Raw genomic sequence first — 12733 nt, 5'->3', positions numbered from 1 at the left:
CAGTCAGGTTTAAGGCCCCACCATAGCACAGAAACTGAACTTGTTAAAATTACAAATGACCTGCTCCTTGCGTCAGATCAAGGCTGCATCTCATTTCCAGTCTTACTTGATCTTAGTGCAGCGTTCGACACCATAGATCATGACATACTCATAGATCGATTACAAAACTATACAGGTATTCAAGGGCAGGCTCTAAGATGGTTTAGATCCTACCTGTCCGATCGCTACCATTTTGTTTATTTAAATGGGGTGTCATCTCATTTATCATCAGTAAAATATGGAGTGCCACAAGGATCCGTCCTAGGTCCCCTTCTATTTTCAATATACATGTTGCCCCTTGGTAATATTATTAGAAAATACGGAATTAGCTTCCACTGTTATGCTGATGATACTCAGCTATATATCTCAACGAGACCAGATGAAACTTCCCAATTATCTAAGCTAACAGAGTGTATTAAAAATGTAAAAGATTGGATGACAAATAATTTTCTCCAATTAAATTCGGATAAGACAGAGATATTAATTATTGGACCAAAAAACACCACACAGAATCTTGTAGATTACAATCTGCAGCTAGACGGATGTACTGTTACTTCCTCTACAGTCAGAAATCTGGGTGTTATATTGGACAGCAAATTGTCTTTTGAAAATCATATTTCCAATGTTACAAAAACTGCATTCTTCCATCTTAGAAACATTGCCAAGCTTCGAAACATGTTGTCTGTTTCTGATGCAGAAAAGCTAGTTCATGCATTTATGACCTCTAGACTGGACTATTGTAATGCACTTCTAGGTGGTTGTCCTGCTTCATCAATAAACAAGCTACAGGTCGTCCAAAATGCAGCAGCTAGAGTCCTTACGAGGTCAAGAAAATATGATCATATTACCCCAATTTTACAGTCTCTGCACTGGCTACCTATTAAGTTCCGTATCAGTTACAAATTATCATTACTTACCTATAAGGCCCTAAATGGTTTAGCTCCTGCGTACCTAACTAGCCTTCTACCACGCTACAACCCATCACGCACCCTAAGGTCACAAAACGCTGGACTTTTGGTAGTTCCTAGGATAGCAAAGTCCACTAAAGGAGGTAGAGCTTTTTCACATTTGGCTCCCAAACTCTGGAATAGCCTTCCTGATAATGTTCGGGGTTCAGACACACTCTCTCTGTTTAAATCTAGATTAAAAACGCATCTCTTTCGCCAAGCATTCGAATAATGTATCTCTTAAATTGTGAGTGTAGTTGCATCTGCATTTTTATTCTTTAGCTTGGGTTAAACTAGTTTTACTTTGTTGGAACAGCAGCTATGCTAATGATGTCTCTATTTTGTTTCTATGTTTTGCCACGGGATTTACATCCCGTGGTAACTAGGATTTACACAAGCTCCAGTCTGGACCCAGAACTCCTGAGAAGAGATGATACTGACCCTCAGAGGACCCCAGATGATCCTAACCTTGAATCAACAAACAGAACTAACAATTATTGCTACATGTGTGACTGCATCATATAATTACTATTAATTAATAATATTGATAGTTCATCGTCTAGCTGACTACGTCTTGTATTATTATTATTATTTTTTTATTTTTTCTAAAATCCTGTCAAACGTGCACAAACTACTAGCTACTACTAAATATTGTAGAAACATAATTTTCTGTAAAGTTGCTTTGTAACGATTTGTATTGTAAAAAGCGCTATACAAATAAACTTGAATTGAATTGAATTGAAACAGCGATGAAACTTTTCGATGCTGAACATTCAGAGATAAAACATTGCTCTGTTTGTATAACATATAAACAAACATATAAAGAAGATATCCGAGTCGACAAACATGAAGGTACTTTTCAGTTAAGAAGCAACCCGCGGCTAAAGGAATACAAACACGTCTTGCACAGTACAATACCACGACCGAGGTGCCCTTGAGCAAGGCACCGAACCCCCAATTGCACCCTGGGTGCCGCAGCATAAACGGCTGCCCACTGCGCCAGGTTTGTGTTCACAGTGTGTGTGTGTTCACTGCTGTGTTTGTGCACTTTGGATGGGTTAAAAGCAGAGCACAAATTCCTAGTATGGGTCACCATACTTGGCTGTATGTCACTTTCACTTTCACTCAACATGTCTAAACTGAAGCAGAAGACAGGTGCGTCTGTGAGTCTACAATTAAGAAAATAACTGTGCCTGTGTATAATAAATCATTTATTTCTTCTGTGGAATACAAGAACACATTGTGAGCAGAATGATAGTCTCAGTCAGCATCAGGTTTTACTGTAAATGAATCATGACGGAGACTGTCAGACAACATCGTGCTTAACTTTCCTTTTAATTGTGTTTAATGGAAGAAAGTCAAATGGGGTTGTATCAACACAAGGGTGAATGAATGATGACAATTATTTATTTTGGGGTGAAATAATCTTTTAATGTATACTCATTTATCGAGTATTACAATAATAATAATTAATATTATTCACACTACTAAAACAACTTTTTTTAACATTTAATTATTAAGAATTTAATTTTCAAGACAAGAACAAAGACAAGCCAAGCTGGAAAAAGCTTGAGAATTTTACATACAGATCTACAAACACATCAAGTTGCAACAAACAAGCAAAATAAGGCTAAATATATTTTTATTCGACTGTACAATTTACACTTCATTGTGTTTGTGTAGGTTTTTTTTGTTTAGGGATTTTTGAAAAAGAATCAAACTGTTGTTGGTCGGGCAGGACAGACTAAACTCAACTGAAGCAAACTACAGAATGTATTAGGGCTGTGCAAAAAATCAAATGCGATTTTCATGTGCATCTCATCAGTAAAGACGCTCCTGTAATTAGAAGTATATCTCCAGCACGTGTGTTCGGATCAGGGTTGCCAGGTTTTTACAACAAATCCTGCCCAGTGGCTTCTCAAAACTAGTCCAAAACTAGCCCAATCACGCTTCGAGGTGGTTCCCCGATAAAAATTGCTTCCCAGGGTTAAAATATAAATTTTTTGGAAGGGTTGCCTTGGTAAAATTTGCATTTTAGGGGCTAAATATCACGTTATTTGTATTGGGGTCGCTTCAACCTGCGGACATGAAAAACAACCTCAGACTCGGCAACACTGGTTGGCATTTACTACACCGAGCCATAATTCACTGACAATCTACACAAAATCGATGTTAAAATCACAGGCGATTCTTTGTCGATTTTGAAAACGATTTTGTGTTAGTTGTCGGTAGACTACGGATCTGTGTAGTAACTGCCGCTCCACCTGTACCAGTGTTGCCAAGTCTGCGATTGTTTTTCATGTCCGCGGTTTGAAGCAACCCCACTACCAATAACGTGATATTTAGCCCCTAAAATGCTAATTTTACCAAGGCAACCCTTCCAAAAAATTTCTATTTTAACCCTGGGAAGCAATTTTTATCGGGGAACCTCCTGGAAACGCGATTGGACCATAGACTGTATAAAAACATGGACGTAGTGTCCGTGACGTCGACCGTAGACTCCTGAAGTGTGTTTTTGAAGCCTAAAGTGTGTAGAGCGGGCCGTCGCCATCTTGGCAGCGCGTCACCGCGCGACTCTCCCGGACAATCAAAAATGGACAAAAAGGTGGGAGCTAGTTGCTGTAGCCACACCCACCTAGCGCGACGGCAGTGTCAGCAGCGGCAATCCACCTGTCACTCAAGTGGCTACGCCCTTAATTATGCAGAACTTTAAGTCTTAATATAATTTAAACGAATGAGTTATAAAAAAATTCACCCCCCTCACAGTTGTCATGAAGGGCAAAATTAGCTATTTAGACCAAAATAATTTTTTGAATCATGTTTTTTCCTGCTGTAAAGTTGGGCATTTTAACATGGGGAGTCTATGGGACTGACTCCCTTTTGCAGCCAGCCTCAAGCGGCCAGTCGATGAATTGCAGTTTTAGTCACTTCCTTATTGGCCTCACGAGAGAGAGCGCTCGGATTGGACTAGTTTTGAGAAGCAACTGGGAAGGATTTGTTGTGAAAACCTGGCAACACTGATCTGAACGCACATGCTTGAGATATACTTCTAATTACAGGAGCGTCTTTACTGATGAGATGTGCATGAAAATCGCATTGTATTTTTTGCACAGCCCTAGAATGGATAAAATAACAACAACACATCTGTGTGTGTGTATGACAATATTCTGCATGAAGTACAAAACTACTTATTCTTAGTTCTGTCTGATTGTGATCTCGAGCAGCTTCTGTTAAGAACCGAATATACAAAGGTTTTGTGTTTTGAAATTTTAAACATGCAAAAATATTGCATAGAGCTCTGATAGAAATAAAGGATAAATACAAATATAATTCATTGTGTGCATTATAACCGCTTTAGATCATAGATATACCAACAGATCAAACTGATTCCTCAAGATGATTTTATATACACAGTGATGTAAAGTCTGGTGCCATCGCTGAGCTGTAGAAGTGAGCCTGTTTTTACATAATAATATATTCCTAATGCATCCACAGTTACATTATTAATAAAATAAATGACTCCCAAGTTAGCAATGAATATTTGTCTTTTAATCTATCATCATAAAAAGATGCTGTAGAATATAACATTGTAAAGTTCTCAGTATCAGCAGCGGAGAGTCTGTCCGTTTCTGGAAAACCCAAAAAATGTCTCTTACTGTGCGTTCACACCGCCGGCGTCGAGAGCGTCAAAGTGGCCGGAAGTCATTCATTTTCAATGTAAGCCGGCGTCGAGCAGCGGAGCGGCGCAGCGCGACTTGGCCGTTGAGAGCGTCGAGGAGAGTTGAAATCAAGGCAACTTTATGGTAATGAGCTATGACGCGGTTGGGCAGCAACCAATCGGAACGTAGAAGTCCACCGCTTGAGAGGATTCCAGAGAACGCAGCTCCGTCCACATTAGTTCACAGCACAATGGAGGACTGTTGATTATTGCTGTTTCACATTTGCAATAATCTATGATGTGTCCCTGTTTGCGTACAGGGACATAAAAAAAAAATTAAAAGTGATACGTGGACCAAGGTTCTTTTTCTAACTTCGCTCGGTGTTTCACTATGGGAATCGCTTTGGGCGTGACCAACTACTGAAGCTCCTATGCCACCACGTCTGTCTTTGACAGACAGGTCGACCTGAGATCAGGCTCCGCCCCCCACCTATATTACTCAGGTCGACCCCTACGAAGTCATTCTCGCTTTCTTCCCGTGAGGGACTACAAGCTCTCTCAGCACGTCCGACCTTGTCGCTGATTTCGCTTAACTGTTCAACAGACGGGCCGTCATTGGTTTTCGCCACCGAACGCGACATCAGTGGATTGGATTGGGACTGTGTTGAGTGTCACACCGAATAGTGTCCGCGTCAAGGCGAGCTATTCTGTTCGGAATATCGCGTGTTATCACGACGATAGGATTTTCAGTGGTGTCAAGCCACCGTAGGCTTTACGCGTCAAGGCGAGCCGTGAAAAAATTTAAAATTTGAAAATGCCGGTTAAAATTTGGGAGAGAAGGCTGAGAGTGGTGGTGGCTAGCCAGCAGGACCCATGTCTGACTGGAGCCATCGCGAAAACTAAGGCTAACGATCATTAGCGAGCTACCACGACGAGCTGGGCTGAGATGATGGAAGCCGAATCCCCGGATATGCCTCCTCTGTTCGATGGCCTTCTTGCACACGAGGAGGAGGAGCCGGGAGACGAGGACGCAGAGGGCGATGCTAACTCTGACCTCCTCGACTTGGACATGGACGAAGAAGAGGAGGAAGACAGAGCTCTCTTCCCCGTCCAGCAGTCGAGACCTCCTAGTGCGACTGACACTGGCTCTCAGGCAGACAGTAACCTGCACGAGGTATGCAAGCGAGCCGCGGCAAAACTGGGCCTAGCGTGGCCCGCGGCCCAGGATTCAGAAGGAGCAGAGAGGGACCTTTATGACGGGAAAAGGCTTCCGCCTGCTCAAACCACAACGAGACAACTCCTACCCGCCGTGCCGGAGTGCATGAAGGAGATGTCCCGCCATTGGGGTAGCCCCTTTTAAGAGCAAGCTCCCGACCAAGGGATGCTCTAAACTTGAGATCCAAGGGATGGGAGAGCTGGGGCTGGCCGGACCCCCAGTGATAGAGTCTTCAGTGGCCTATCACCTCCATCCGAATCGCCGATCTATTTCTGCCTCTTCCCAAATTTCACTGCCGAACAAAATGGAGCATCTGACCGCGTCCGTCTATCAGAGGATGTACAAGTATGCGGCGCAGTCAGTGTGCTCGCTGAACGCGGTGACTTTACTATCAGCGTACCAGGCGGAGATTTTGGAGGAGATGGGGCGACAATTAGATACGGGAGTGCCGAACCCAGCTCTCTGGGACGATATATGTGTGGTAAACGACCTGATTCTCCGCTCTTCTCGTGGCGCGGTTCAGGGATGTGGCCGTGTTATGGGCTTGGCAGTGTCGGGTGAGAGAGCGTTATGGCTGAACCTGTCTGGATTAAGCGACGCTCAAAAATCTGATGGCTCCGGACCCTGGGGGAAACATTCATTTGCGGCCGCGGCGGCGAGAAACCGCCCACCCCACCCCGAGGATCGGAAGAAAAAGCGTGCGACCTGACATGCGAATGTTCCCTTTCACTTATCTCTCCGCCCGCAAAGAGAAAGAGGGGGTCCAGCCCTGTTGTTCTCAGTTCAGTAAGGGCTCCAGCTATAAGCAATTAAGTTCGAAATGTTCTCCAGTGTCACCAAGCACTCACACGGGGTTTTCAAACGCCCATCAGTTCAGGGGAATGTTTAATAAAAAATGCATGATCGCATCCAGGCCACAGGCTGAGGGCGATAGGCTCCCCCAACTCATTAAACACAATAAATGTTTCACTATCGCAGCCAGGCAGACAGCCGAGGGCGATAGATTGCAAAAAAATCCAAACATTGGGATGTGTATCCCTAGCCTCTCCGCTGGAGGGAGCGCGCGCGTCTCAAGAAGGGGTCAGTTCGGAGACGGTAATGGCGTCATCAAAGCGCGCCTGCGTTGGGGAAGTATGCAGGGGACCTCTCTCGGCTCGCATACTCAGTTGGCGCACATGCGCAGCTCATCCGTGGGTTGTAAACACGATTTCACAGGGATACAGGCTACAATTTGCCATGAAACCACCCAGATTCAATGGTATAATAGCCTCAGTGGCCGAGGGAGAATCAGCTCGCGTCCTGACGGCCGAGATAGACACTCTTTTAGACAAACGAGCCATCAGAGTAGTGTCAAAGGAAGTGAGCTGTCAGGGCTTTTATTCCCGTTACTTTGTGATCCCAAAGAAGGGGAGCACATCTCTGCGCCCAATTCTAGATCTCCGTGTGTTAAACAAGCACCTACGGAAATATTCATTCAAAATGTTTACACACAAAACACTTTGTCGATCCATCCGCCAGAACGACTGGTTTGTGACGATCGATCTGTCAGACGCGTATTTTCACATAGATGTTTACCCGTCTCACAGGAAGTATCTCAGGTTTGCATTTCGAGGCACTGCTTACGGATTTCAGACAATGCCCTTTGGTCTGTTTTTAGCGGCAAGAGTATTCAGCAAATGTGTGGAAGCAGCACTTTTCCCATTGAGAAACAAGGGGATAAGAATACTGTCGTACATAGACGATTATCTGATATGCGCCTCGTCGAAAGAGCAAGCAATCAAAGACGCAGACATGGTGTTATTGCATCTCGACAGCTTGGGATTCAGAATAAACATGGAAAAGAGCCGCTTAGAGCCAGCTCAGCATACAGAATATCTAGGGCTCAGTATAAACTCCCTCTCTTATCGAGTCACTCTGGCAGAGAGGAGGATCGCGTCATTCACTCAGTGTCTCTCCCGTTTTCAGACGGGGAAAATTGTCCCGTTCAGACTGTGCCTACGAATGCTGGATTTAATGGCTTCAGTGATATCTGTAGTACGGCTGGGACTACTAATAATGAGAGATTATTATTCCTATTATATTTATATTTATATATTTATATTTTATATATTTTATATTTATTATATTTATATTTATATTTATATATTATTATTACTATTATTATTAATAGATTATATTATGGGTCGCGCGTCAGAGCGCTCAGACATTGGGAAAGCCCCGCGACCCTCAGATCAGGGATTCTCTTGGGGGCAGTGTCGTCAAGAGTCACTATGACGACGGACGCATCATTAAAGGCCTGGGGAGCGACGCTGATGGGCAGAGCTGTGAACGGCGTTTGGCCTCCTCAGCTGATTCACAAACACATAAATTACTTGGAATTGTTGCCAGTGTTTCTAGCGCTGAAACATTTTCTGAGCTTCATCAGGGGTCAGCATGTTTTAGTGAAAACAGACAATTCCACAGTGGTTGCTTATATCAACCGACAGGGAGGCACACGCTCTCTTCAGCTGCACCAGCTGGCAAAAGAGCTGATTGTGTGGTGCGACGTAAGGCTTTTATCCATCAGGGCAACCCATGTTCCAGGGATATTGAACAGGGGGGCAGATTTATTGTTCAGAGGAAATCCTCTGTACGGACAGTGGAAGCTTCATCCTCAGGTGGTGAAGCAGATATGGCAGAGATACGGCCAGGCGGTCGTAGATCTCTTCGCCTCGCAGGAAAATGCTCAATGTCCTCTGTTCTTCTCTCTGGCAGATGGAAATGCACCATTGGGTGTGGATGCCTTAGCCCACCCATGGCCAAGTGTCCTGCTGTATGCATTTCCCCCTCTGAGCCTGATTTCACCCACTCTAGCCAGAGTGAGGGAAATGGGATTGTCCCTGATACTGGTAGCCCCACGTTGGCCATCCAGACCTTGGGTGGCCGAGATAGTCCAACTACTATCGGGTCAGCCGTGGCCCCTCCCTCCCTGGAGGGACCTCCTGTCTCAAGCGGGGGGGGGGGGGAATCTACCATCCTCACCCAGACAGGATAGCTCTCTGGGCCTGGCCCGTGAGAGGTGGAATTTAAATGCAGCAGGCCTGCCCCCATCAGTCATACACACTATACAGAGTGCAAGAGCCTCTTCCACTCGTTCACTGTATAGTAATACATGGCGAGTCTTTGAAGAATGGTGTGGACGGAGTCATATTGTCCCTTTTCAATGTTCAGTGAGGGACATATTATATTTCCTGCAGGATCTGCTAGATAAAGGGAAAGCTTTTTCTATGATAAAGGTATACTTAGCGGCTATATCTGCTTGTCATGTGGGTTTTGGTGACAAGACAGCAGGTCAGCACCCTTTAATAAGTCGGTTTATGAAGGGGGCACGACGTAAGAGGCCAGTGGCCAAGCGAATGGTCCCATTGTGGGATTTGTCTACAGTCTTAGAGGCCCTTTCTCAACACCCTTTTGAGTCGTTGGAAGCTATAGGGTTAAAGCTTCTCTCTCTTAAGACAGCACTACTGTTAGCGCTGGTGTCAGCTAAGAGGGTGAGTGACTTACAGGCGCTGTCGGTCAGCCCGTCTTGTCTGCAGTTTTCTACAGGGTTGACAAGGGTTTCCTTTCGCCCTAACCCTGCTTTCGTACCTAAAGTAGTGGATTCGTCATATAGATGTCAGACTATGGATCTTGCAGCTTTTGATCCTCCTCCGTTCTCTTCTCCGGAGGATAGGAGGTTGAATGCCTTGTGTCCTGTACGGGCACTTTGTGTGTACGTAGAAAGGACAGCAGGTTTCAGGAAAAATGATCAGCTGTTTGTGTCATGGGCTACTCCTCACAAAGGGAAGCCATTGTCACGTCAGCGACTGTCCCATTGGATTGTAGAAGCTATTTCCTTAGCATATGAATGCAGAGGTTCCCAACCTCCCGAGGGCTTAAGGGCCCACTCCACTAGGGGCATGGCGACGTCATGGGCCTTACTTAGGGGCGTTTCGGTCCAGGAGATCTGTGCTGCAGCAAGCTGGGCCACACCACACACTTTTGTGCGATTTTATAGACTGAATGTGTCTGAGCCATCCTTAGCTCATACAGTGTTAGGAGCCAGCACGTCAAGTCTCATATGATTGGTATAGCGTACGTTGCAATCCGGGAGTGGTCTATATCTCCCATAGTGAAACACCGAGTGAAGTTAGAAAAAGAACGATGGGTTACTTAACGTAATCCCGGGTTCTTTGATAACAGAGTGAGGTGTTTCACCAACACTTCCCTCCTTGCATTGGAACGGGAAGAGATCTCTCTGAATGACTTCGTAGGGGTCGACCTGAGTAATATAGGTGGGGGCGGAGCCTGATCTCAGGTCGACCTGTCTGTCAAAGACAGACGTGGTGGCATAGGAGCTTCCGTAGTTGGTCACGCCCAAAGCGATTCCCATAGTGAAACACCTCACTCTGTTATCAAAGAACCCGGGAATACGTTAAGTAACCCATCGTTTCTGAGATTGTTCATTTTCATGGTGAGTTGCTGATTTGCAGTAACTAGAATTATAACCTAATGATATAATAAATAATAGTACTGTAGTCCCAGTTTACTTTTAAATAAATTTCCCTGATTATACTTACATTAAGTAATGTTTATACTTGATTATATTTACTTAAGCAGCATTTTCAATGCAAGACTTTTACTTGCATCAGAGTATTTTTACAGTGCTTTATACATTATTAGGTAAAGGATCTTAATACTTCGTCCACAACAATATTTAATGAGGTTAACTTATAACGTTACTCTCATTGTGGTTAGTCTGCAGAGATCAACAAGCTTGTTTGCTTTGCGGCCGCTTTAAATACAAAATAAGCATTCGATCTATGTTAGAGCGTCTGAGCACTCACAAATCTTTCTGCAGCGTCGTGAGCAGAGCAGCAAGAGCGATTTTTGACGCTCTCGATGCCGGCGGTGTGAACGCACAGTTACACTAATCTCACAGTCTAAAGTCACTTTTCCCCTAAATTCACCGGTTTATCAGTTAAAGTCTCTGTAGTTTGACACACCAGCAGACCTGTGAAGAAACACACAGATCATTCTGTAGAATGTAACAATGTTAACCGATTCAGCTCGTAAAACTATATCCAATCATGACAAAATCATTAGTCATAAAAACTGAGTAGCTTAACAAAGACTAAACGCTGCTCTGTCTTCATTCTGTGCTTGTTTAAATGGGCAGTAAAAGAATTAAAACTAATCTGAGCAGAAAGCAGAATAAAAAAAGGAAACCAGCAAAAACACTTTATAGTGTTTCACAGTGAGTGACTTTTACAAAAACTTGAACCAGACTAGAGTTCAAGACAACAAACCCACAGCTGTGAGAAAACAGACCATAGCAAGAGAATGAAGACTTTAAATACAAATAACCAAAAGACTCACTACAGCACACAGCATTACATACGTTTATATGCTGTCAAATACAGTAGCCCTATTTATTGACATTGAAATATGTTAATAAACCCTTAAAACATTAACTTACAATTTGGATATTAACATCACACATAAACAAATCTAGAGCAAACAAATAAACATTTACATTTATCTTACAATATAAACAAGCAACCAGTCCAGTCATATATATTCTCTTCTAAAACAGTTAATTGAAATTATAGTAGTTCATAATATTTATTTTTCTGTTTTACAACTTTCAAAAACATAAAAAAAAAAATCATAATTTTACTTGATTATTTACATTATTATAAAAGCCCAAAGTCAAAGAATGAAGCCACTCAATATAAACATACAGAATTAAGATTTATGGATTTTATTTAAGAGACTTAATTATCAAAAGCAAATAAATTCATGCTGAAAACATTTCAAATTTTGTATTACATACATGTTTAGGTAACAAACATCAGTTAACAATATTATACACATTATTTAGCATATGAAATAATCTTGATTATATTTGTCTAGGTTTTGTCTTTGGCTTTTGAAAAGGAACAAAAGTGTTGTTGTTCGGGTGAAACAGATGAAACTCCACTTCAGAAAACTACAAAACAAAAGAGAAATGAGTTTCTAATGTTCATGTGGAAATATTATATTCACTAAATTTTAGCTGTTGCCTGAAAATTTTGGAAACATGTTGTATTATGAACTTAAATGACAATTGAATATTAAATAAAAGTCTTACCTGTGCATTGTTTAAGTCCTCGATCTGCTCTGGTTGGAGATTCTTGGCTTGTTGTCGACTTTTTCTAGGCTTCTTAGGTTTGAGAATTAACAAACCTAAAGTAAAGCGCATTATATTTTATTTACGTTATATTGCAAAGAAATCAATGTGATCATTAAACAATAGTTGAGTACATTTCAAATAAACTTTTCATAAAGGAATGCACTAAACCTAATTCACCGGGCAAATTAATCTGAACATGTCATCATGTTCTTCGTCACGTTTTTTGTACTTTCAAAGTGATTATATCTCAGAAACCTCACCAATTATTGCAATGATCAGCACAAAATTCAGCAGGATGGATGTAACAGACAAAATCATGTGCATCTCCAATGTTTCCTCACATGGCTGTTTCTGATATTTCTCTTCTGGTTCATTTTGATCTTGGGCAGATTCAGTTTGATTTTGATCTTGGGCAGATTCTGTTTAAGCAGAAGAACTCTCATCAGTTTTATGTTTTATGCCAAATATGATTAAACGCCTCTGATAGACTTCAGTGTATATAATAAATCATTTTAAGATAATTTATAGTTATAAATATACTCATACTTTATTTGTGTCAATTGTAAATGTGATTTAGAAATACTTACCATTGATGTAAAGTCTGGTGCCATTGCTGATCTGTAGTTTTGGTGTAGCAGGTTTTGCACAATAATATATTCCTAATTCATGAATAGTTATAT

The 12733-nt window shown here is 42.3% G+C and overlaps 1 long non-coding RNA gene across 2 annotated transcripts; it reads right to left on the bottom strand.

Moving 5' to 3' along the window:
• Nucleotides 1–11119: 11119 nt before the first annotated feature.
• On the bottom strand, nucleotides 11120–12523 carry LOC132159099 (uncharacterized). Of its 2 annotated transcripts, XR_009437780.1 has the most exons (3): nucleotides 12314–12523; nucleotides 12012–12106; nucleotides 11120–11870 (listed from the first exon to the last, which is right to left on the bottom strand). It is a non-coding gene; the product is annotated as an uncharacterized LOC132159099 (long non-coding RNA). The 2 variants fall into 2 exon arrangements; XR_009437779.1 differs by lacking the exon at nucleotides 12314–12523 and having other exon boundaries at nucleotides 12012–12224.
• Between the last annotated feature and the right edge of the window lie 210 nt (nucleotides 12524–12733).

Source organism: Carassius carassius, chromosome 16 (assembly GCF_963082965.1).
Source record: "Carassius carassius chromosome 16, fCarCar2.1, whole genome shotgun sequence".
Taxonomy (NCBI): domain Eukaryota; kingdom Metazoa; phylum Chordata; class Actinopteri; order Cypriniformes; family Cyprinidae; genus Carassius; species Carassius carassius.
Note: the sequence above shows the minus strand (reverse complement) of the source record. Positions and strands in the feature narration are given on the sequence as shown.